The 25,711-nt window shown below is 42.5% G+C and overlaps 1 protein-coding gene across 1 annotated transcript in view; it reads right to left on the minus strand.

Annotated features, from left to right (window-relative positions):
- The window catches only part of COG5 (component of oligomeric golgi complex 5), a 219,712-nt gene that overhangs the window by 32,113 nt on the left and 161,888 nt on the right, over positions 1–25,711 (minus strand). The gene's annotated exons all lie outside the window — the stretch shown is intronic.

The following is a 25,711-nucleotide window of genomic DNA, read 5'->3' on the forward strand; positions in this document are numbered from 1 at the left end:
CAGAGAGGTTGGATGAATGAGCCCATTCATTCATTTATTCACTCATCTAAGTTCCATCTCTAATTTATTTATTTAAATTGTTTTTCCAGGCCTCCACACAATGCCAGATATTTGATGCAGCCCTCTGGCCAAAAAGTTTGGAGACCCCTGCATTAGACCATCCTGTGCAGAGAAAGGGCATCACCATCAGTCTACATCCTACCAGATCTGTCCATTACAAAGGAGTAATCTTGATCTCTTCTACCACCAGATCACCCTACCTCAGCCCAGCAGTGAAAATAAAGTCCAAGATGTGCCTAACCACATATGTTGGGGCCGCAATTTGCTGAGACCGGTTCATGATTGTCACAGTGGCCATGAAATCCTGAGCTAGTTCTACCTTGGAGGCCTCAGCATGGATAAGGAGGAAATTCCCCAACACAATTAATGGGGGGGGGGCATTCCAACACTACTGCCAAGATCATCTCAGCTAGCTCAGATAGGGAGTGTGCCATGCAGCAAAGTGGTCAGTACAATAAACAGAATCCCTGTCCTGTCTCACTCATTCAGCACTACACTTTTTCAAGCATTTTAAATTGTTGAGCTTTACAGAGAACGCATTAAACAGAAAACTATTCCTCAGGCAGTCACTCTAATTTCAGTACCCTTGAATCCATTAAAATATCTTCCACCACTGTGGTGATCAGGGGAGGAGAAGCCCTGATACCAGTGCCCCCCTTTTCTTCCCTGATTTATTCATGCTTCACTTTCCATTCTTGAAAGCAATGTAACTTTAAAGTACATATGTCTGGCTGGATCATGTTCACAGATTTTAAAATGAATAATTGCAAGAGTCTAACAGTCAATCGTTGTAGAAATAACTGCATGATTTCATGTAGGTTCAAGATAACACGGAAATAGAAGCCATACAATTAAAACTTGTGTATAAACCAAAATTTACAGTTCGCCAGCAATAGTTCTATATAGGTATATTAAAAGGTTTGATATATCTAATGCAAAAGAAAGCACCATCATAATAGTTAGAGACTACTGTATCTTAGTAATTGTGCTCAGTTTGATTAAGAAGTGGCAGGGTTCTGGATATGGAGGATACTACTGAATTTATGCTATTGGCAACTGGGATAAACAAAATTGGATTATAGAAGAGGTGGTGGTGGTGGGTTATGTAGCAAATCTACCTGCCCCAAGTGGAACACTTTAATCTATCCTTAGTCTTTAAATACGTTAGCTGTCTCTAGAACAGTGGTTCTTACTCCTTTAGCACTGGGACCCAATTTTTAGAATGAGAATCTGTCACAACCCATCAGAAGTGATGTCATGATCAGATGTGACATCATAAAGCAGGAAAGTTTTTAACAATCCTAGGCTGAAATCCTACCCACACTTACCCAGGAGTAAGCTCCATTTACTATCATTGTTAAAAACATCTGTATTGGAATCGTAGAAGATATGGCGAGGAGATAGGATGTGGTCCCTGCAGTGGCCCTTTGCTCTGGTGAACCTGGGGAACATAGGGTTAAGGCCTCGGCTTTCAGCAGAGGGTGTGCTGCACAGCCTCAGCCACTAGAGGCAATGAGGTCTTCAGGGATATAAGGAACACCTGATGCAGGGAGGGTTTGTGGGTTGCAGTGAGAGTGGAGAAGGGAGAGGAGGCTTGCTGGTTAAATGGACTGACTTTCTGGTTACTGGCTTGTTGACGCATGGCTCTACTTATTGGACTGATTCTCTGGTTAACTGACTTTCTGGTACACTAATTCATGGACTGGCAAACAAACAATGAACTGGTACCCTGACTGGAGGATGCACCATGAACTGGTGCACTAACTAATGGACTAATCCAACAGAGACTGCCGAGTGTTGGAGAGCTGAGGTGGAGCTGCTGTGCCTGAAAGGACTGCTACTTGAAGGAGGGACCCTGCAGACTTACAGGCAAGCCAGCCACCTACTAGTCTCCTTCCTGGTGGTACTGAGGTACAGTGGTAGTTTTTGCAGTCTGCTAGACCTAGCTGTGGTTAAGTTGGGGGAACTAATTAGTATAAAGTGGGCTTACGTTCTTTAGGCAAAAGCTCAGAACAGGAATTTTGCAGAACAGCATCTTCATAGTAGCCTGTTAAAAGTACAAATCTGTGGTTTCCCCAAAGGCATTCACATACCATCACATCACACCAAGTCTAATATATTAAAAATAAAATATTGAAATGATTGGTGATGCACCTGAAATTGGCTCATGACCCACAGAGTGGGTCCTGACCCACAGTTTGAGAAACATTGCTCTAGAACAGTGATATATTAGACATGATGCTACCATGGTATGTGACTGCATTTGGGAAAATGTTACAGACCTGTACTTTTAACAAGCTACTATATATATTCTTTTAACAATAATAGTAAATGGGACTTAATCCTGGGTAGGACTGCAGCCTAGGATTGTTAAAAATTTTCCTGCCTGATGATATCACTTCTGGTCATGACATCACTTCTGGTGGGTCCTGACAGATTCTCATTCTAAAAAGTGGGTCCTGGTGCTAAATGTGTGAGAACCACTGCTCTAGAACATCTTTGGAACATCTAGAATCTCCTCAGCCTGGACCCTCCATCTAAGCTACTGGCATCATTAGCTAAATGTTCAGTCTCTCCTACGATGTGCTCAGCTCAAAGGGGATAGTATTAAACTGACAATGAAAATGTTTCAGAAGTTCTACTACCGTAATGTAACGAGGTTTAGCACCTCAAACTCTAGTTGCAAACTAAGAGCAACAGTCTTTTCACCTGTTTTTCCACTTTTCCCATTAAAAAAAAAAATTATTCTGTTCTTTTGGATCCATGTTCACAGTAATTTGTAGAAAAACAGCACATAAACAGATACACTCTAAAACAGGGGTGCCCAAACCCTGGCCCCCGGAGACCCTTGATCCAGTCCTTGGAGACCCATGGCAGACTTAAGCCCAACCTTGCCAGTGCTGCAGCTTTAGTTGGCTGCTTCAGTTTGAAATCACACGTGAAGAAGATTAAAAGATTAGGTGTTCTCTGGGGGCCTTAGTTTTGTGAACTCTTTTTTTGCCATTTCAGTAGCATCCTGCTTGGCTTATCTCTGAAAGGAGAATGGAGCTTTTCAGTTATTCTGCGTGGGTCCCTTTTTTAAGGGAATTTATTTTTCTGCAGAAAGCACACAAACCCCCCTAGGGGTTGCTAAATATTTGTAATCTGGTTACAAATCAGATATTTGTAATCTGGTTTGGCATGTAAAGCACAAAATTAATTCCCTAAACATATCTACTAGAAATACAATCCTTGTTGCTAGCTACTTGTTATCCCAGAAATCCTGGTCCCTGAGGTTACCAGAAAGTGAGTCTTCTGCAAACTAGCAGTAGATTCTGGTGGCAGATCTGGCAAAATACATGCAAGCATTCCTGTGCTTGTATTTCAGAAACCTACCATAGGTTTGATGATCAGAGTTACCCGACTGTAAAATTACCTAGAAAGGGAAATTTGGCTGCCCACTAGAGGGCATATGCAGGGCTAGGCCATCTATGAGGCCAACTGAAATAGTTGCCTTAGGTAGCAGATTGGAGGGGGTGGGACCATCTCTGTTTGCCTACTTGCTTTTCCTCCTCTAACTTTTCCTCCTTCTTCCACTACCTTGACAGGAAAAGGAAGAGGGAAATAAGAGGAAAAAGAATGTGGAGGGGAGGAGAGGAAGAGGAGCAGAGGCTGTCACACCATTGAGTAACAGGGGCAGTGTTTGGCATGTCATATAGAGGTGACACAATGGTCTGTGTTACCTGGTACACTTGCGTTACCCCTATGATGGACCTCCTCCCATAACAGACCATACAGAATACATTACAATATCATACACACAACCTAAATGAAGTGGCATCACTAGGATTGGTGTAATCCCCATTAACTTTATTTTAATATACAACATTATAGGTCACCCAACAAATCTGTAACCAACAAAAAACAAGTGGCCAACTTGATGAGGTGGTTATGCATATACGCACAAGACAGTGGTGTTTTTCTTTTCTGGTTATTTGGCTATAACTTTGGATAGCATACAGATATTTCAATGTGATTTTCAATGCAGAATTGCATTCTGTATTAAATTATATATCATTCAATTCAATAAACTGAATGATATATAACATGATGGTATTACTTGAAAATACCAAGATTTTCACAATTTGGGCACTGCTGGTCGGTCTCTCTCTCTCTCTCACACACACACACACCCCAAGTGCATCACCTGGAGTGGTCTGCACACACACATCCCCGCACTTTCCTAGTGACACCACTGATGCCATCCACATCAAGTTTCAGGAGAACTTGGGCTGACCCTGAATATGTGCCAATCTCATTAGAAAGCTTGCCTTGCCCATATATAGCGAAGGACCAAATAGACAACCAAGCACCTTGCTGTTTCGGAACTGTGTTTTCAAACAAAGGACAAAGACTAATGCAGGCACATATCCCAGCAGCTTTCAGGCTGCTGAAGCAACACAGAGGGGGATTAGAAGTGTCCAAAAAGAGGGGGGGAACAAAGTATTTATGACAGTCAGGTTGTCCTGAAACTACTGAAAAAACTGTCCCCCCCAAAGAACTGTTTCCCCTTTACATACATAAAAACTTTACATAGTACATAAAAACAGAGAGCACAGATAGAGCATTCTGAATTAATAGTAAAGTGTGAAAAGAACTTAACACAGTGCTTATAATAGTATTATTCTCAAGTTCTCAAGGTGCTTCCACACACACACACACACACACATCTCAGTAACCACACAACAACCCTGTGTAATAGCCTATTACTAATAGGTCACTGTTGTTAACCATAACCAATGGCAGTTAAGACAGACACAGTAGCTTACCTAAGGCCAACCAGGGGAGAAAGTGGCTGAGACAAGATAGAAATCAGTTCAGGGGCATTTCATTTCAAAGGTCATTCTCTTCATTTCTACTGTAGTTCAATGCTTGTCAATTTATATCAAATAAACAGTTAAATATCAATTTAACTGTATGGTTCTAGGATGGTAATTAGACTTGAAGAAATGTGTTAGTAGTATTATAGATGTTCTGGAATCTTCACAGTTTCAGAACATCTGTTATAAGACACCAGTATATAATAAACAACCCACAGATCATTTTGAAGTTTTCTAGCCTCCAAACAGGAGGTTTCTTTCTATGGACTGAGAATGATGCAAGGGTCAAATTAGCAGCTGAGTTTCTGTTTAAGTTTGTTCTATGAGAGACCGAGCAACATGTTATGATGTTTGTGGGATGAAACTATATAATGGAGTTTGTAGGAGTATGTTCTGACAGAGACATAAATAGACTACATGGGGAGGGGGAGGGGAGTTTCCACCTTCATGGTGGGACCACCCACAGTATGTGTGTCTGCTTGTATATGTACATCTCTCTGTCCTACATTCCTTGCTTTTGTACTTGCAGCACAAGCTGCAATTAAAAGCAGCCCTGAATAAGACTAGACTTTAAATATGTTATACATTTTAACTTAAGTTTTTTAATTGGTCAGTTACTCCTTCTATGATCCCCATAAGAAGATTCTTTCTCCTGAACCTCCTGGAGTAAAAAATTGTCCAGAAAGAGAATTTCCTTCCTGCCAAAATTCTCCAGAAGGAATTCCTTCCTTCCTTCCTTCCAAAACATTCCTACCTTTCCAAAATATTAGTTATTTTGGGTATCCTCAAATTCATCTTTCACTGACAATATTCTACCATTTTTCAAGCCCATAATCTCTTTTGAAATCAGAACGCCTTCATATGGCATTTAAATAGCACCAAGGCTTCACTTTCATATACTGAACTTTACAAGAGTGCAAGTTTAGTATATGAAAGTGATGCCTTGGTGCTATTTAAATGCCATATGAAGGTTTTCTAGTTAAAATGGCATATTTCCCTTCTTAATCAAGTCAGGTCTTCTAATTAAAACACAGTATATTTGTGTTGTATGGAAACCATAGTATTGTATGGATACTTAAAAAATTCATCCCCCAGACAAAAGGAGAAGAAACTAATGGCTTGGTGGCATTGACTTCTGGAGCAGTCACTGTCCTGCTGTTTAACTGAAATGTCTCTAAAAATGTCACTTTTAGGATCATAATGTAACTGTTTGCAAGCTCATTAAATTTTATTTTTCTAGCAATTCATGATTCTGGGCAGACAAGAAGACTAGGTAGCTTTTCCTGGAGGTGCCAGACAAATCTCAGCGCTGAAAAACAATTTCAGTCATGATTCATCCCTGAACATAATATATAGCTTCAATTTTCTTTTTTGGAAGTGCCAAATAATAAAGGCAACCTATCAATAATTTATTATATGGCATTCTTCTGAATACCATTATCACGGTCTATATATCCACTAAAAATGTAGTCTCTAGTTTACTCATAAAAAGCTGAAGCTTGGCAGATAAAAGCAGTTCTTTCCTCCACCATAGACATTCACTTCAATAATGAGTGAAAAAACATTCTGAGTTGTATCCAAGCAAAGTGAATCCTGACAAAGCTCAATTCAAGTTAAGGGGACAAGTTCACTAGGACTAGCTCATCCTTACTGATTTCAGTTATGCTTAGTCAGGATTCATTTTCTTGGGTACAATCCCCTGAACAGAACAACAACAACAATTTTTTTTTAAAAAAAATCCAAGCTGCAGCATTTGGGGCAAATACTCCCCAAACCAAGCAGATGTTGGATTATGGGGAATCTGAATGCCTGAAACCAAGAGAACTGCTTAAAAAAAAAAAGCTGTAATAACATCCAGCTGGCAACACTGTCACTCAAGCATTAACAAGAATAAATGACTGCACACATAGTTATGAAACTACAGAGTGCTAGAACCAGCCAAAGGGGAAAAAAATAATTGAACTGTACTTCTCACACAAACTAAATAGCTTTCCTAATGCACAAACCAAGGGCAGCTCCATACCTTAGAATCGCTGGCTGAGGAAAACACTGGTGTTTCCCGCAGCAAACAAAAACACATGGATGCAATACACAATGTGTGCAAATATTTTTAAACTTACGTGCATGTTTTTCATGTGCTGAAAAACATAAGGATAGGTTTCCTAGATGCACATACACTGGGAATAAAATATAAGTATACAGTACACTGGGGAGTATAAGTATACAGTATAAGTATACTTATATATTTATAAGTATTACAGTACACTGTTCCTGGACCCCCTGCAGATAACAAAACCCACAAATAAATCCATGGATTGTGGTCCAAATAGGATCATCAGACACAGCTGGAATCTCATTCAGAGATTGAGGTCTGGAGCCCTTCTGAGGCCCCTGGAAGCAACAGAAAGGAAAACCAGAAGTACCCTTCCAACACTTCCAGGGGCCTTTCTCTCCTGCAGGCTTCCCAGACACAACTGGAATGAGCTTCTGGTTACGTCTGGGAGGTCCTCTATGGGTCCTCCTGCAGCAGGTTTGAAATCTGCAGTGGATCAAATCCGCAGGTAACGAACCTGCATATAAAGAAGACCCTGTAATGATTTTTTTTAAAAGATTCATGCAAACATGTAGGTGATGTCCACATGTTCATACTAAGGCAAACACCGAAGTAACTCTAGCATTTCTCACAGCAATCATAATGTGTAATGCTTTCCTGACTTCAACAAAGGGTGGAATTAATTCCCATTCTTACACTGCTGAACAGTGCGGCTGTTGTAAAAGGAATGCTATTTACTTAATTCTCAAATAGACCCTGCAAAAACAGTCTGAAGAATGTAGTAGAAAAAATGAGAAACAAATTTGGCATGATTAACATAAGCTGTACATGCAGTTGAAAATAGCAGAGAAACCACTGCTTAAAATAGCATATCCTGGAAGAACCTCCTTCTTCTAAGGTACATCCCATACTGCTAAGTGACAATATGTAGACTTGTTCTAAAGCTTTCTCTTCTCTCACACTCTTAGGGGCTCCTAAACCATGAAGCCAAGGAGCCAATTCACTTCCCTAAAGCAATAGAATAGTATCCAAGATGGGAAAGCAAGCCACTAAGTTTACTTCATATTCTTTGAGGCATTTGGATATGGTGATATTTATGGCTCTTATCCATAATTATTCCAGACAAGCAGAGATCATGTTTAAACTGTGGAATGTGGTGTAAATAAAATGTGAGGGACCTATCTGCACTCTTTTAGTTCCTTAGCTATTCCTATCTTCCTTCCTTAACTATTCTCTAAAAATATGAAATTAATCTTTCATATAGCAGCAAGATCCTGTCTTCATCCAACAGCCACTTTGATCTGGAATACAATTTGGAAATGAAAAATCAACATAATCTGTCACAGAGATAAAATAGTTGATTTGATAAGGAAAAAGTTATCTGCTCTCTTATAAATCAACAAGGAACATCAAGAGCATGCATTAAAATGAAGAAGCTGCAGTTACGATGTTACATAGACTTAGGTCTTCCAGGTTCTCCCCAGATTTGGGACATGCCATTCAGTGCCAATTTGTGGTTTTAACTGTCCCAGCTTTCAAAAACAAACAAACAAACAAACAAAAACGCCTCCAGCGCTTATAGAACCAAAGATATGAGGAAAGTGCATACAGTATTCTACACAGCTTTTTAGTGAGAAATGCCACCACTTTCCATACTTATAGCCAGTGAGGGAAATCATTTAGGAAATCATCTGCATCAATATGCAAAGAAGCATTAAAGTTGACAATCAAAATTCTATTATTTGAAGATAGGATTTCCTTTGAAGCTTTTGCGGGGAGGGGGAGTCTTTGCAGCATGAGTATTGAAAGAATGAAAAAATGATAAAATTCAGTCTTTTACATAACTTTGGTTGGACAGCGATGTTCCACACCCAGGTCACAGTAAAGGCAGTAGTTAATTTACTTTCACACTTAGGACTTATTCCATATAAAAAAAATTGAGTGTTTAGCTTTTAAAAATTGTTGTCAATCCCAATGGCAACAGTCCATTATCCTGATGTTGCAGGTTGCAGGGCTGTGGCTAACAACAGTCAATATTGAAGGTTAGAGGTGGAACAGAGACTGGTTTGGATTTCTAGCCAAAAATCCTTCTCTCCAGAACACTGCTCAAATTACAGCAAGGTCAGTTTGCTTAATGGTTCGCCCAGGCTCCCTTCCAGCCCATATCCAGCACTTAATTGCATATAAAAATCTTGTGTCCCATTTGCATACAGAAAAGAAGTTGTACTTTTAAATGTTTAAAACAAAATAAAAATACATTTTAACGCAAAAATAAGAGGAAACATTTTGTAATTAGCAAATAATTTTCATAAATTTGGCAGCCTAGGCATGTGGAACTGGAATGTGGTAACCCTACATACTGTAGGCCAGCAACACAATGCAGAAGTAACCATATGCTTGTTTAGCAATGTAGATTGTAAAATCCAAAGCTGCCTTCCTTCAGTCTTTGCTATGTTTGCCTTATAGAAAATGGAAACAACAGTAATCTCTGTCTGAGAGAAGTTTTTTATGCAAATAAACCTATAACTAGAATAACAGATATTTTAAGGACAGTTCCACAATGAAAGCTAAACATCAGTAGGCTTTAGAGAAGAGCAATAATTTAATTACCAGAAGAGAGCAACCTTCTAACACAGATTGTACAGCAATCACTTGCTATAATTCCCTGGAAAATGTTCACATATGCTAACAGAAAATGAGAGTTGATATACTTCAATATAAGCTCTTCAAAACATTCATTTTTTGTTCACTTGTCAGATGATTACAGCAGATATTTATCTGGCACATAGGTGTTACGGAAGGACTGAAAGCAGCCTTTTAGGAAAGTTTTTTTCCTAAAAGAAATTAGGAAATGATAGTAATGAGATTCTCCTGAAAACGTAGTGTGAAAAGATTTTTTTTTAAAGAGAAAATTAGCATGAGGTTCTTAGATGCTAAAGGAACGTATTCCTCATTTCTAGACAACTGAATTTTTATGTTCACAGTTCAACACATTTTATCTAGGCGCAGCAGGTGGGCATGTTAGTGTATTTCAATCCACCCACATGCGAAGCTTAACAGAAATAGCATCAAAGTAAAAGAACATACAGTACTTATATTACCACTCACACACTGTGAGCTAACTGCAGACATAACTCAAAATGAAAGTAGAATTTTTAAAAAGTATAATCATTTGGGGAACAGTCCTTCATTGACAAAGAAAAATTAGATTATTTAGTCCATTATAATATCAGAAAAAATACTTTGTAAACTTGCATTTTTTTTGTCATAGTGTGTTTTCTGAACATCGCATCCTGTGACTGAGGCCTCAATTTTAAGATGACAAACTACGTAAGAAAATAAGCCCTGCTGGATCAGGCCAAAGGCCCATCTAACCCAGCTTCCTATATCTCACAGTGCCCCACCAGGTACCTCAGGGAGCACACAAGACAATATGATACCTGCATCTTGTTGCCACTCTATTGCACCTGGCATTCCGAGATAGCCTGTTTCTAAAACTAGGAGGTTGCACATACCCATCACAGCTTGATACCAGTGATGGGCTTCTTTTCTAGTAATCTGTCACCCTTTTAAAGGCATCTAGGCCAGACACCACCACCACATTCTGTGGCAAGGAGTTCCACAGACTAATTACATGCCAGGTAAAGAAATATGTTCTTTTGTCCATTCTAACTCTCCCAACTGTCAATTTTTTTGAATGTCCCCTCATTCTGGTGTTGTGTGAGAGGGAAAAGAACATCTCTCTATTCACTCTATCCATCCCCTGTATAATTTTGTAAGTGTTAAACATGTCACTCCTCAGGTGCCTTTTTTCTAAGCTGAAGAGTCCCAAACACTGTAGCCTTTCCTCATAAGCAAACTGCTGCAGCCCAGTAATCATTTTGGTTGTTCTTTTCTGCACCTGTTCTAGTTCCACTATGTCCTTTTTGAGATACGAAGACCAGAACTGAACACCATAATACAGGTGTGGCTTTACCATCGATTTGTACCATGGCATTACAATATTGGCCATTTTATTCTCAATCCCCTTTATGATCATCCAAAGTGTGGAACTGGCCTTCTTCACTGCCATCGCACAATGGGTCAACACTTTCATTGAGCAGTTCATCAGCATCCCAAGATCTCTCTAGTGAGCTGGTACAGAGAGCTCAGAACCCATTACCATATATGTGAAGTTTTGATCTTTTTGTCCCAATATGCATTACTTAATTACATTGAAATGTATCTGTGATTTTGCTGCCCATTGTCCATTTGGAGAAATCCTTCTAGAGCTCTTCACAATCCCTTTTGGTCTTTACCACCTGAAAAAATTTAGTGTCATTTGCAAACTTGGCCGCCTCACTGCTTATCCCTGTCTGCAGGTCATTTATGAACAAGCTGAAAAGCATTGATCCCAGGACAAATCCTGGCAGCACATCACTTTTCACCTCTCTCCATTGTGAAAATTATCCATTGACATCTACTCTCTGTTTTCTGGTCCTCAGCTAGTATATTACTAGCTAGTTCTAAGATCACGAGCCATGAATCATGAATATTTTTCACCAGCAAGAACATTTTGTCATGGTGGTCTTTTCAAGTACATGACTTTCCATCCATTTGGAGGTCACGAGAAATGTGCTGTGGATACCCCTACAACACTGAGTTGGGACAGCAATCACACTTCATTTTAATCAATTAGTTCATAGATCTCATATTGTAAGAGTGGTTAGGAACATAATATTTCTATAACTTTGTCCATGTATAAGAGAAATGTATAATAAAACAAACATTTATTTATTATCATATTGTTATTCCGCCCTTCCTCCACAGATCTCAGGGTAGTATAGCCACTCTCCTTCCTCACTTATTAACACAAAAACCCTGGGAAGTATACCATGTAACGGACAGAAAGCGACTGGTTTAAGATCACACAGCAAGCTTCATGGTCAAACAGAAACTGAAACCCAGGTTTTCCTGATCAAAGTTCCCCTATCCATGACACAACATTTGTGCTCAAGCTCAGAAAAATGAAGCTTGGATATTAAAGGGACGTTAAAAAATACAATTGAACATAGGTCACATTTACAACTGGACTTATCCATTGACCAATGGGAATGAATGTAAAGTCATGCTAGTAGCCATTTTTCTTGGGAAACAATTCACTGATTTGCAATTATTAAGATATAAAATCTATCTGGAAAAGGCATGGCAATGGGGTGATGATGTGCAGGCCCTCTGCAACCTGAAGTGGAAGGTACGCTACAGGAGGCCTATTATCAATGTTACAAGAGATGAATGGTACACTTCGCCTCCCAAATATTACGGAGAGAAGACGGGGAAGAACTTAACCTAGCTCTGCAAAAATAATACACATCGTCCAAAAATATCTGCACTATTAGACATGCTAGGCAGGATGAATTACCAAAGCCACAAGTAAGAGATGATGATTCACCATTCCAAAAAGCCTTCATGTCTGTCCATTCATGGAATCAAATTTAACACCTTCCCTTGGAGAACATCAATTTAAAACACTCAAGATGAGGACATTTCTAACCACAACACTTTACAGATAAAACAGACATTGGGTGGTGTCCCTTGAAGAGCAAGCTTGAACAGAGAGCATGCACAGATATTTTGTAAAGTCTACTCCCTAGCTATGAACTCCCTGCCTTCAGAGATCCAACAAAGCCCACATCCACAAGGCTTGCAAGTCTTGACTTGGAGTTAGCTGCTTTTTTCTTTAAAAGTTCCATCCACACTGAGTATGCAGCCGCTCCACTTCCTGTCCTGTTGAATCCTTTAGCCAAGAGCAAAACTACAGTCCTACTTGCTATAGCACAGTGTTTCTCAAACTGTGGGTCGGGACCCACTAGGTGGGTCGCAAACCAATTTCAGGTGGGTACCCGTTCATTTCAATATTTCATTTTTAATTTATTAGACTTGATGCTACCATGGTGTGTGACTGCATTTGGGGAAATGTTACAGACCTGTACTTTTAACAAACAACTATATATATTCTTTTAACAAAGATAGTAAATGGGACTTACTCCTGGGTAAGTGTGGGTAGGATTGCAGCCTAGGATTGTTAAGAATTTTCCTGCTCGATGATGTCACTTCCAGTCATGACATCATTTCCAGTGGGTCCTGACAGATTCTCATTCTAAAAAGTGGGTCCCGGTGCTAAATGCATGAGAACTACTGCATAGCAGGTAGGTGGGGTAGGTGATGCAGTAGTTCAATTTTTCCGCTTTTAAAGAAACAAGTGCTTTCTGAATGAAAACCTGCCAATCCTATTTATTAATATTCAGGATTTTTTTATTTGGCAAATGATTCAAAGGGCGCAATCCTAACCCCTTACATCAGTGCTTTCCAGTCCCTTATGGCTTTCCAGCACTGACATAAGGGCAATGCAGCTCTGAGGTAAGGGAACAAACATTCCCTTACTTTGAGGAGGCCTCTGTGAGTGACACCCAACTGCAGGATGCAGCACATGCCCCACTGGCACCGCTATGCCAGTGCTGAAAAGTACTGACATTTGGTTAGGGGTTAGGGGTTAGGACTGCGCCCAAAGACTCTTTCCATGATAAAATAACTATATACTCTAAAACAGCGGTCTCTAAACTGGAGACCGCTGTGTGGCGGGAAAGGTGTCCCCAGCATGATCGGTGCTTACCGTTCTATGGAGAGCCTTCCATCCCCACTGCCAATATCCTCCAAACTGTGCCCCAGACGTTTGTGTCTGCCTGGAAATCTGGGTATTGTGGCTGCTGGGATGACAGAACCCAGATGCAGAGGACTGGAGCATAGTTTGGGGGAGATCAGTGGCGAGAAAGGAATGCTCCCTTGCTGAATGGTAAGCTCTGACAGATAAGGCAGGCCTGCTCTAAAGTTTTATTGCAAACTGTTTAAAATTAAAATTTTGATTACCCACTCTGAGCGTGATGGGGAGAGAAGGTTTAAAAATCAGAATAAGGAGGTTTAAAAACCAAAATAAGCATAGTGGAATGCATCTACCGTAGTTCATCCCTTAAATTGCTCCAAAGAGCAAACGGCACATGAAAAAGCAGAGGACCAAATGGACAGAGTTCAAAAAAGTGCCCATGCTTCTATTTTAAGGCTTATTTAATGCTTAGTTAATTAATGCTTCTATTGGCAATATCTTCCAACACAGCTACCTGACAGCAACCAGTTAACACATTGGGAGCATCAAGTCACCTGGGAGGTAGCACTTTTAATCATCTAATTTTTGTCATGGAAACCACTACCTACTACACATACCGCTCACCAAGTCTCATAAGAGACAACTGAAGAAGCTAGCTAGTCACAGAGAACTAGCAGTTATTCATGGTACTACTTTCAACATAGCAAAAAAATCCACAGTAAGATGGCCTCCAAGTTATGGAGCAAAGGAGGGACTGCTTCTGTGGGCTGACATCCTGCCAGTCCCTAAGTCAGTGGTATTCAAACTGGGGCATCACGACGCCCCAGCCTGTGGGTCCTGGCCTCTGCCCCCCTAAGGGGTGGGGGCAGCCAGGAGACAGGGGGAAGGCAACAGCGCGATCTGCAGGATCGTGCCACTCAGGTGGGGCTGCAGGGGCTTGGGTGCACTTGCCCAAGCCTCCTGCAGCCTTCCGGGGGTGCAGGGAGCCCTGCGCAACCTTCGGCAAGGTCAGGAAAAGTGAAAGCAGAGCGATCGCACCCCGTTCCGCAAAACCGGAAGTGGAGCACGATCGCTCCGCTTTCCCTTCTGATGGGGCTGCAGGGACTGGAGTGCACCCTCCAGTCCCTGCAGCAGCTGACCCTGTGTGTGGGGAGCCCTGCGTGAGCGCCTGCAGGGCCCCCCAGGTCATGGAAAGGGAGAGTGGGGCGATCACACTCTGCTTCCACTTTTGCGGAGGAAGAGCAGATTGCTCCACTCTCCCTTTCCCTGACCTGGGGTGCCCTGCAAGCGCAGGGGACGGCTGCTGCAGGGACTGGAGGGTGCACCCCAGTCCCTGCAGCCCCCCGAGCAACGCGATCCTGGTGATCACGTTGCTGCCTTCCCCCTGCCGCCTCCCCCCGCCAAGACTTACTGCGGGTTTCAAATTCACGGAGAGTTTGAAAACCGCAGCCCTAAGGCAGCTACTTCTGCCACTGGATGGAAGAACCTCCAACACTTGGCGATATCACCAACACCCAGACACCAGAAGACTATGCAGAGCAATGGACATTGTCTATGTCTGTGGGATGGCAACTTCATTCAGTCAGGTTCCTTCTGCAGCTGCTAGGGCCCCCAAACGAAGCTCTCATACATAACTCTGCTTAGTAGTAGTATACATTTTTATCAGTAGTGGCTTAAATTAAAGTGGGGCAGATCTGTTGGTCCTGGTGGAATGCACCCCCCCAATGGAAGAAAACCTTGTGCAAGCCCCAACATCATTATTGCTGCCATTTTCTTCTTGCCTTCCATTTCCTTCTCCACCCATCCTGCTTAGAAAGGCAGCCAAGTAGGCAAGGAGAGGTAAGGCAAGGTGAGGTGATCCAGAACTTTCTCCTCTTACCTTCGGATCCAGTGCAGCCTCCATCCAGTCCTGTTTGAAATAAACAGGATAAGCAGAACATGCTGACTCCCAGCATGTTCAACTCCTCCTGTTTAGCTCAACTTGACCACAAGGAGGACAGAGCCAGAGCTGGAGCTGATGATCAGGTAAAGGGGCATGCTCTAGATCAGGGGTGCCCAAACCCCGGCCCGGCGGCCATTTGCAGCCCTCGGGGACTCCCAATCCAGCCCGTGGGGAGCCCCCAGTCTCCAATGAGCCTCCGGCCCTCCAGAGAATTGCTACAGCCCATGCTGGCTCAGCATGAGGGCAAGTGTTTGACTTCTTGTGTGAGCTGTGGGATGAGGGCTCCCTCCACTACTTGCTGTTTCACGTCTGTGATGCAGTAACTGCAGTGAAGGAAAGGCCGGACTTGCTTTCTGCAAGGCCTTTTATAGGCCTTGAGCTATTGCAAGACCTTCATTCATTCATATAAGTTCCATCTCCAATATATTCATTTATGTAAATTTATTCAAATTTGAAATGTAAATTATTTTGTTTTTTCCCCAGCCCCTGACACAGTGTCAGAGAGATGGTGTGGCCCTCCTGCCAAAAAGTTTAGACACCCCTGCTCTAGATTATTCGGCTCTGCCACATCCATCTGGTTGCTTTCCTAAGCTGTTGGCTGGGTGGAGGAGGGGTGAGAAGGCCAGTGGAGGCAGGGGTTGCTGCTGTTGTCCCAATCCTCTTCCTGCTTGTTCTCAGTGAGAAGGAAGAAGGTTGGACAGCCAATTGGAGAGACCAATTGGGCAGTGGACCAGAGGTGGTAGTGGGCAAACATGGGGTGCAGGGCACCCCATATCAGTTCCCTACCCCTCCCCCCCAACTTTCTGCTCAAAGTGAATGCTTCAATCAGTTTCATCATTAGGCTAGCCTTGATTTTTCTTATTATTTAAAATGGTAAGCCCCTGTGGAAACCTGTCTGGAATAAAAAGCAGGGTACAGGAACACCTCCAATAGCATGGGAAATATAATATACCTGTTGGCATCCTTTAGTCTCGGAAGACTATGGTATCACGCTCTGAATGGTTGCTCTGGAACAGTGTCCTCTCCAGTATGCGAAGCCTGGGTAAAGTAGGTATGGAGGATAGGCTGTTACCCATGCAGCAAATCCCCCTCTCCACGTCACTGAAATGGTCCAATGGAAAGGCAGAAGCCAATACGGTTGGTTCCAGCAGCGTCGCAGGAGTTGCCAGAACGTGACTGTGTTCAGCCATGAACTGCCTCAGGGACTCCGGCTCCGGATTTTGCCTCGAGGTTGACTCCTGAAGCCTTTTCCTTAACTGGATGTAGCCACAAGGCAGTGGAGGTTTGGGATCAGAGTTTTCCTTCTCTCAGATGAGCTGCCTTCCCAGGCTGACGAGCCCCATCTACCCGGTGGCTGTTTAGTCGCCTCTTACGACAAGTACAGCCAAACTGAGGGCCTATTCTTATCCCCAGCCCCCAGGGGAGAAATATAAAAAAATCAGCAGTGGAGTAAAGCCAAATCTATGAGGCAGGAAAGTGGTACTGATTGGCCATGTGCTACCCAGAGTAGCTGTCAATCACAGTCAGAATGGAGTTCTGTAGCAAAACAGTGCTAAAGGAAGCGGCTTTATGGGAGGTATTAAATAACAAACAATGGTCAGGGCAGGCAAATTTTAAATAATTTTCTACTGTATAATTTGATTTATACAGAGAAAATCTGCAGTTGGCTGAAGTCTGCAGAACTCAGCACTATTTAAATTACGGCTGCCTACAACAATATTGAGGAATACCAGACATGTTACACAGCTCAGTGAACAGGCAGCGCAGCGCTGATAGGATTAATTTCTGACAAACATATAATAGCAAAGGCAGTCACAAACAATATTGTGTTCTTAATTAAGTGTGCACACACAGAATGTAAGCAAAAGGCTTAATTAAAACCAGATCAGTGAGCAACTGTGCTCAGAGAAAATAATATATCTGGATGCACAAAGGATGGGTAGACTAAGCATTAATAAGTGAACTCAAAGACTTGAATGCTAGCTGCTGTGTCACAGGCACACACTGTACACACACAAGCAACAAATAGCCCAGATGAAGTAAGTTTGTCACATTCTGTTTCCATAAAGGGGTGCCAAAGAAATTAATGTAACACAGTTCAAAATTGCACAGATATTTAATCTGTCTACTTTTGTATAATTAACCCATGACCTTTATTGCCAGCTAACTAATTGTGCCTTACAACTTCCTATGATTTTGAAACAAAAATGAAAATTTTTACTTAAAAGAAGCACACGCATAAGCATTTTTTAAAGATTCAATAAAACCATGGATAAGAGTAGTAATTAGTTATGATAGCTAAATGGAACCATTTATGAAGGTGATAGACCTCTGATTTGCAGATGTTGAAGAACATGAGGTCTGTTGTTGAAAAGAGAAATCTGGGCAAACGGAACTGAGGTTTGATCTCTAAGTTCTCAACCATAATACATCATATAGTAGAATATCAATGTGACAAAATATAAAATATCAAGCCTGATTGTTTGCCATATGTTAACATTAGTCTATGGTATTTATAACATGCAAAACTTCCTCCAGTTTAATATCAATTATCTTGCATTTGCTGTTGATGTAATTAGCAGAGGATAATCAGGATAATCTTGAAAAACAAGTTAACCAGATTAGACACCTGCTTGATCGATGATGGCATTTTAGTACAAAACTTATTAAGCATTTCTTTTGCTTATGTAGCATTCCTTTTGCTACAATTGACTCCTTACAAAGTGCCATAAAGAAGCATTTCCCTATTACCTGTACCTCTGGCAAAGGACAAAATGTATTATACAGTTCTAATCAGAACACCTAATAAATGCTGGACACCAGGTACATGCGGTGGATGGAGAGACAGGTGAGCCAGAGCCTGCCTACCCAAGTCCTTCAAAAATGTGAGGTGCTCAAGCACTCACAACCCACATGCAGAGCACACGGGCTGTGGGTGCTTGGGCACCTCACACAGCGATGTCACTTTTCAAAGGACTCCAGTGGGGAGGCTCTGCCTCACTTGTCTCCTCACCCACGAGCACATCCCTGCTGGACACTGAAACTCATCTGCTACCTTTTGAAGATGAACTCTTGTTAAGTGGGCAAAGAGGCACCTTTTAAAATGGCGTCCTCTTATATTTAGCAGGGGGAGAGCAACTGTCTCTCTTCACCATAGCATGGCGTATTTTCCAGTGGCTGCTGCTGCTGCTACCTCTTTTACACCTCTTTTTAGACTGTGAGCCTTCATGGACAGGGAACCATTTACTGGTTTATTTTGCTATGTGGCCCAAACTGTGGAAATCTTTTGGAAAATTTCTATATATGAATAATACCACAAAATTATACATCATTAGAAAGGTAGTTTAATGCAGAATGTAATGGAACAAACAGTTGAATTATCTGTGTTCTACCAAAAATTATAGCCAAAAAACCAGAAAAAGGAAACACAACTGCCTTATGTAACAAAAAGTAGATTTTCTTAACTCAAAACTGACCAATGGGACTGATTGTTCCAAGAACCAATGAGATTATAAATGAGATGTCATAATGACACAGCATGGAACCAATAAGGTGTTCGTATGAGTCAGTTCTCATTTCCATGCATCATAGCTAATACTAGAACTCCTATTCAGTTGTGTGAGTGCCATCAAGTTGGTCACTGGTTATTTCTTGGCTACAGATTTGTTGAGTGTTGGGTAAATAATAAAAATTATTTATTATTATTATTTATTACTACATTATGTATTATTACATTTATGCAGAGGTCCATGGGGATGACACCATGAGTTACTGCCCCAGGTGACACCAACCCTAGCGATGCCACTGGTGTGGAAATTTGAACTGGATTTCTTTTGTCTAAGTCCAGCACTCTAACCACTATGTCACATTTGTTGATATTGTTGGCACTATTCACAATAGGACTATAACCTTTGGCAGTCATGCAAAACCAGGCACACTTCTAAAACCGTAGCACTGATTACACTTTCAGAAGTGGTTTTCAGGTTTCAGCAGATAACTCCTGAGCACTTTGAAAATTCTGGTGGTGTTGATATACAGTCAGTTCTCTTCACATATGAATTGGCTATCTGCAAATTTGCTTATCTGTGAGGGGCAGAACTGCCACCTGACTCTCATTATCTGCTACTCTGTTCTTGTTATCTAAGAATACTGTGCCAGTGCACTCACGGCGGGGGGAGGCTCAGTGCAGCTACAGGCAGGTGGGAGTGAGAGAGGTTACGGGAGGAGGAGGAGAGACAGTGGCCTCCTCATGAGCAGAAGGCAGCTACAGCGCTGTGAAGGGGGGAGAGGAAGAGATGCCTATATAGTGTAGGACAAATGGGAGAGGGGGTTGCAGGCATCATGCCCAGTCAATTATACTTTTTTTAAAATAAAGTTGTCTGGATTGGGTCAATTTTCTGCATCCAATGAGCATTAGTATTGGCCTGTGGAGAATCTGACACATGTGTGTCTGCTTCTATACTTGCTCCACCTTCTTAGGCACCATCTCTGGGACTCCAGCCGAACCTTCACAAACCCTGGGGATGATGAGAGGTCTCTGGAAGAGGTTGTGTGGCTGGGGCGAGCCCAGGGAAGGAGCTAAGAGACAAGTGGAGGAGGGGAAGCATCAGATGTTGGAGGTGTTGATGAGCCCTCACTATCACTCAGCCCCGTAGACTTCAAGTTAAGATTCAAATTCATAAAGTTCATAGAGCACATGTTGAACAAGGTCCCCTGGAACTTGACTTTTCCCACTGGCACAAGGATTCAGTAGCTACTAATTTAGTATCCACTAGGTTTTCTAGGAACCTAACCCGAGCAGATAATGAGAACTGACTGTACTTGTTAGTCTTTTTTTAACTAGGTTTTTTGTTTGCTTAATTTGATCTCTTGAGATTTTTCATGCTGTCACAAATGTTTTCACATTTTCACATGTCACAAATAGTCACATGACTATTCCACACTTCCTTGATAAGGTCTCATCCTCAGTCATAAAGATGTTGCTGTCACATACTTCAAAAAGATCACTAGTATGAAGCAGAATATTATATTAGACAACCACACAAATTTCCAGTTGGTATCTGCCAGAGGACCTCCAGGTTTAGAGAGCATTCATTGTAAAAGGAGAATGTGGATTCCTCTAGTGGCATATAGTGCATAGTGGATTCAAGATTTTTTTCCTCTTCAGCAAACTCTTCAGGTTCCTCTTTCAACGATGGAGGTTTGGAAGCAAAGAGTTCTCTCTCAGTTAGTCCTTCAGAACACAATGTGTCTTTCAAACAACTGAAGCAATGCCAAAAATTATAAAATCACATTCCTGTCACTCTTTCTACAATTCATTTTTATTCTGAAACCACTTGCCACTTTGAAATCACATTTCTTTCTGAATTGACCTCTTCACCATTCTGAAGACTGAATGACACACACAGCATGAGACTCAAAAGGCCCCCAGGCCTTAGCAATTGTGACTGCCATGCCTGGTTTTACAATTCACTGACAAGTTTATTCTGACTTGTATTAAAACAATTTCTGCATTATACTACCCAAGAACCACTTATATAACTGTACAAAACTAAGCCTACCTTAGCAATTTTCAACCTTTTTCATCTCACAGCATACTGACAAGGTGCTAAAATTGTCAATACACACCATCCGTTTTTGACAATTGACAAGGCACAGTGCACTGCTGGTGGGGGCCCCACTTCAATCAAAGACACTACTAATAAATTACACCCCCCCAAACTCCTGTGGCACACCTGCAGATCATTTGTGGCACACTAATGTGCCGCAGTACACTAGTTTAATATAGCTACTATACATAATTGCCTGGGAGTAAGACCCAGTGAGACTTACTTTTGAGTAGACATGCATAAAATTGCACTGTAAGTCCAGGTATTTAGATTAATTTTTTTTGTTGTAAAAGGTAAATAATTCTGTTAGAAATAATTATGTATGCTGATGGAGGTATGGTTTCATTATCCATAGTCTAAGGGCCCAATCCTATCCCCCTCAGTGCTGGCAGTGTGCTTGCACAGCTGGTGCTGGGTGCCATAAAATGCTGTAAGGCACTTTTTCACTGGCAATGGACAGAGAGTGCCAGTGGAGAGGCTAGCACCAGATGGTGCTGGGCCTTAGCACCAGCAAGATGCCATGGAAAACTGCTGGGCAGTGAGTATCCCTGCTGGGCCATCTCTGTCCCCCTCCTGATCCTCCCTCTGGTCTGCCCTCCCTCCCCCAAGTTCCACCCTTTCCTGCCTTCCTTCCACTGCCCTCCCTCCTCCCAAAAAGCCTCCCTGCTGGGAGTCAGAGTCAACAATCGAATCCTGTGCCCCCTCCTGAGCCATGAAGCTCTGTAAGGGCCTCCTTAGTTCTGTGCAAGTTCAAGAGCTGGTGCAGCTCCAAGGTGATCCATTGGGGCCACTGTGGCTCAAAACACGGTGGAGCTTAGGATTGGGCTGTTATAAAACTAGGAGACCTGTTGCAGGTCCAGATCATGCCACTCAATGCTTTTTAACAAAATCCTTCATGTCATTTCCTTGTACTGCTTTGCAAGTTGTTTTGCCAAATTCCCATTCCAAACTTTGTATAGAGAACTTATGCCCACTCTCAGCTAATTAGTTCCCCCTTCTTTCCCCAATGACACCAGTTCTGCGCTGTGGCACTGCTGGACCCCACCACCAGGGCAGCTAGCCTGTTCAACCTGCAGAAGTCCTCCTTCCTCCCCCTCTTGCTAGCAGCTTCTCCAGCCACTGCAGCAACACCTTGGTTCTCGGCAGGTCTTGAGCGTGGCAGCCACACACCAGTCTCCAGTGTCTCCAGCAGTCTCTGTTCCAGCAGTTTCCAACAGTCCCCATTCCAGCAATCCTCAGTAGTCCATTTGCATGTCCGTACGTCCACCAGTCAGTCTGTTGATCAGTCAGCAGGTTCTGTAGTCCATCAGCCAGTCCATTTACTTCCTCAGTCCATTAATTAGTCCACCAGTCAGCTGTCCATCAGTCAGTCCTCTCTCCTCCAAGTGCCTTTCTTCTGGTCTCTCAGTCTCTACAATCTCCTTCCTTCTACACCCACACCCTTTTCCTTCTCCAGGTTCTGCTTTTATCCCTGTGGGCCTTTTTGCCTCCAAGTGGCTGCGGCTGTGCAGCACACTTATTGCAATATATGACCTCGTGCTAACCCCATGCTTGCCTGCCAACAAAGGGCCACTGTTGACACCACACCCTATCTCCTCGAGGGATCTTGCACATCTCCATTACACAAGCCTAACAACCTTAGTGAGGAAGAGAACAACTAATCTAGATAGTTGAAAATTTATTTACTTATATGTTCAATTTATATTCTGCTTCGTTCCTGGGCTCAGAACAGCTTACAGTGGTTTCCTCCATGTTAGTAACCCCTTCCCCAAGGGACTCACAATCTAAAAATAATAATGCTTTGTGTGAATAAAAAAGTACAAATGAACTCAAACTGACACTGAAAACACAATATTTATTTTTAAAAAGGAAAAAAATGAAAGCAAATGATCAGACCTAAGTATAGTGATAATACTATATCACTCAAAATCTCTGAATACGCTGAAGGGGGTGCTAAGTTCCCAAGGCCGCAGTGTGAAAATAGCTGATACGGCACTTGGAAAAAGGCACCCATTGTTCTTAGCCCCTGTATGCGATTCCTGTGTGGCACTATCTAGGAACGGAATGTAACTTGAATTAATGTTGCAAAAGTACAATAAAACAGCAGTCAGAGCCTTGTAAAAACTGTCTCTCTCTCTCTCTCTCTCTTTGCACTCTCAACCCTCAATATGCCTGCTGTCTCGTCTTTGCCTGTCTGACTTTTCACTACTTCTGCTCTTGTGCCTATACCCAGCAACCTGACCCCCTGGGTTTTGGTTGCTCCCCCAAAAGTCACTGCTACAAAACTGCCTATGGCAAAGAGGTTGCAGAGCAGCATGTGCCAGGAGGGCCCTAGGTATAATGGAATCCCTGAGGTCCTGCCTCAACTACAATAGGATCCCTGTCATCCTCCTTAGCTTCAAAGAATAGTCACACTCATCTGATGACAGAGGTGGCAATCTCATTCATAGTTGTGCTCACAAATCTTTTGAAAAATATTTAAGGGAAGTTGCAATGATTTCTCTGCTACAGCCAGGTGATGTCAAAAGGCATTGGTGCTGAGAGAGAGCTGGAAGGGACCTCCTCATGACTGACTGTAGCAATAGCCCAAAAGGAGAGGTTTTACCATTAACTGGATGGTTCTAACCACATGCAGGCCTGTTAATAGGCTCCTGCATCAACCGCCTCTGTACATAAGAACATAAGAACAGCCCCACTGGATCAGGCCATAGGCCCATCTAGTCCAGCTTCCTGTATCTCACAGCGGCCCACCAAATGCCCCAGGGAGCACACCAGATAACAAGAGACCTCATCCTGGTGCTCTCCCCTACATCTGGCATTCTGACTTAACCCATTCCTAAAATCAGGAGGTTGCGCATACACATCATCGCTTGTACCCCATAATGGATTTTTCCTCCAGAAACTCGTCCAATCCCCTTTTAAAGGCATCTAGGCTAGACGCCAGCACCACATCCTGTGGCAAGGAGTTCCACAGACCGACCACGCGCTGAGTAAAGAAATATTTTCTTTTGTCTGTCCTAACCCGCCCAACACTCAATTTTAGTGGATGTCCCCTGGTTCTGGTATTATGTGAGAGTGTAAAGAGCATCTCCCTATCCACTCTGTCCATCCCCTGCATAATTTTGTATGTCTCAATCATGTCCCCCCTCAAGCGTCTCTTTTCTAGGCTGAAGAGGCCCAAACGCCGTAGCCTTTCCTCATAAGGAAGGTGCCCCAGCCCCGTAATCATCTTAGTCGCTCTCTTTTGCACCTTTTCCATTTCCACTATGTCTTTTTTGAGATGCGGCGACCAGAACTGGACACAATACTCCAGGTGTGGCCTTACCATCGATTTGTACAACGGCATTATAATATTAGCTGTTTTGTTCTCAATACCCTTCCTAATGATCCCAAGCATAGAATTGGCCTTCTTAACTGCCGCCGCACATTGGGTCGACACTTTCATCGACCTGTCCACCACCACCCCAAGATCTCTCTCCTGATCTGTCACAGACAGCTCAGAACCCATCAGCCTATATCGAAAGTTTTGATTTTTTGCTCTGTAGTGGCTTTGACATTCTAAAATGTTGTACCAATTTGTTTTACTTTCTTTTGATGTTTTTTTTAGTTTCAGGACATTTAGTGCTCAGTACAGCCCTTTTCTTTCTTCTTCACAAAATTTCTGGTTTAAGACATAGCAGAACCGATGATATTACTAAGGATGTTTGAAAACGGAATTATTTATTTTACTCAGAAATAAACCCATTGTGTTCAGTAAGACTTGGGGCGCAATCCTACCTTGCGCTGGAAAAGGCAAGCCTGTGTATCTAGCACAGGATAGGGGCCAAAAGTGGCTCAGCCAGAGGCAAGGGGAAACTTTCCCCCTTACCTCTGGGAAAGGTGCCCTTTCCCTTATGGGTCTCTGAGGAGAGCGCAGTGGCTTGAAACAGCTCCATTCTCCCTGGGAATGGGGGTTAGGATCCAGCATAACTGCCGGATCCCAGCCCCACCTCCCGCTCCCCGCCCGACCCCGGGGCCACCCACCACCCGCCCTCCCCCTGCCTGGAACACCTCTCTCCTGCCTCCTCACTGCTCCCTCCCCGCCTACCTCAGAGCCTTGTGTCAACCCAGCCAGGCCAACACACTATAAGCGCAGAGGCTTGTTCCATCCTCCACAGGCCAACGTGCCTAGCTGACTCCTGAGGAGGTGCAAACTTTGCGACTTTCCTGGGCTGGCGCAAGGGATTTGCGCTGGCTCACGTCAAGGACTGGATTGTGCCCTTAGGCTGTAATCCTATTTTACTCACTGTAAACAAACACCTCCAGGCATTATAAGAAGTTCCCTGAAAGCCTTACTGTGTAATAGAACAATCATTTGCAGGAGCTGTGAGCACAGAATATTTCACTAGTAGCAAAAACACTTGTTATTGTTAACCAAATCATTTTAATATGTATGATAGGAAACTTTATTTAATGTTTTTAGCTATCCAAACTGCACTACTATTGTAAAGAAAACTTTATGACCCAAAGAAATACATTTTTAGACTCTGAAAGAAAAAAAGTTTGAGG

Source organism: Tiliqua scincoides, chromosome 7 (assembly GCF_035046505.1).
Source record: "Tiliqua scincoides isolate rTilSci1 chromosome 7, rTilSci1.hap2, whole genome shotgun sequence".
NCBI lineage: Eukaryota > Metazoa > Chordata > Lepidosauria > Squamata > Scincidae > Tiliqua > Tiliqua scincoides.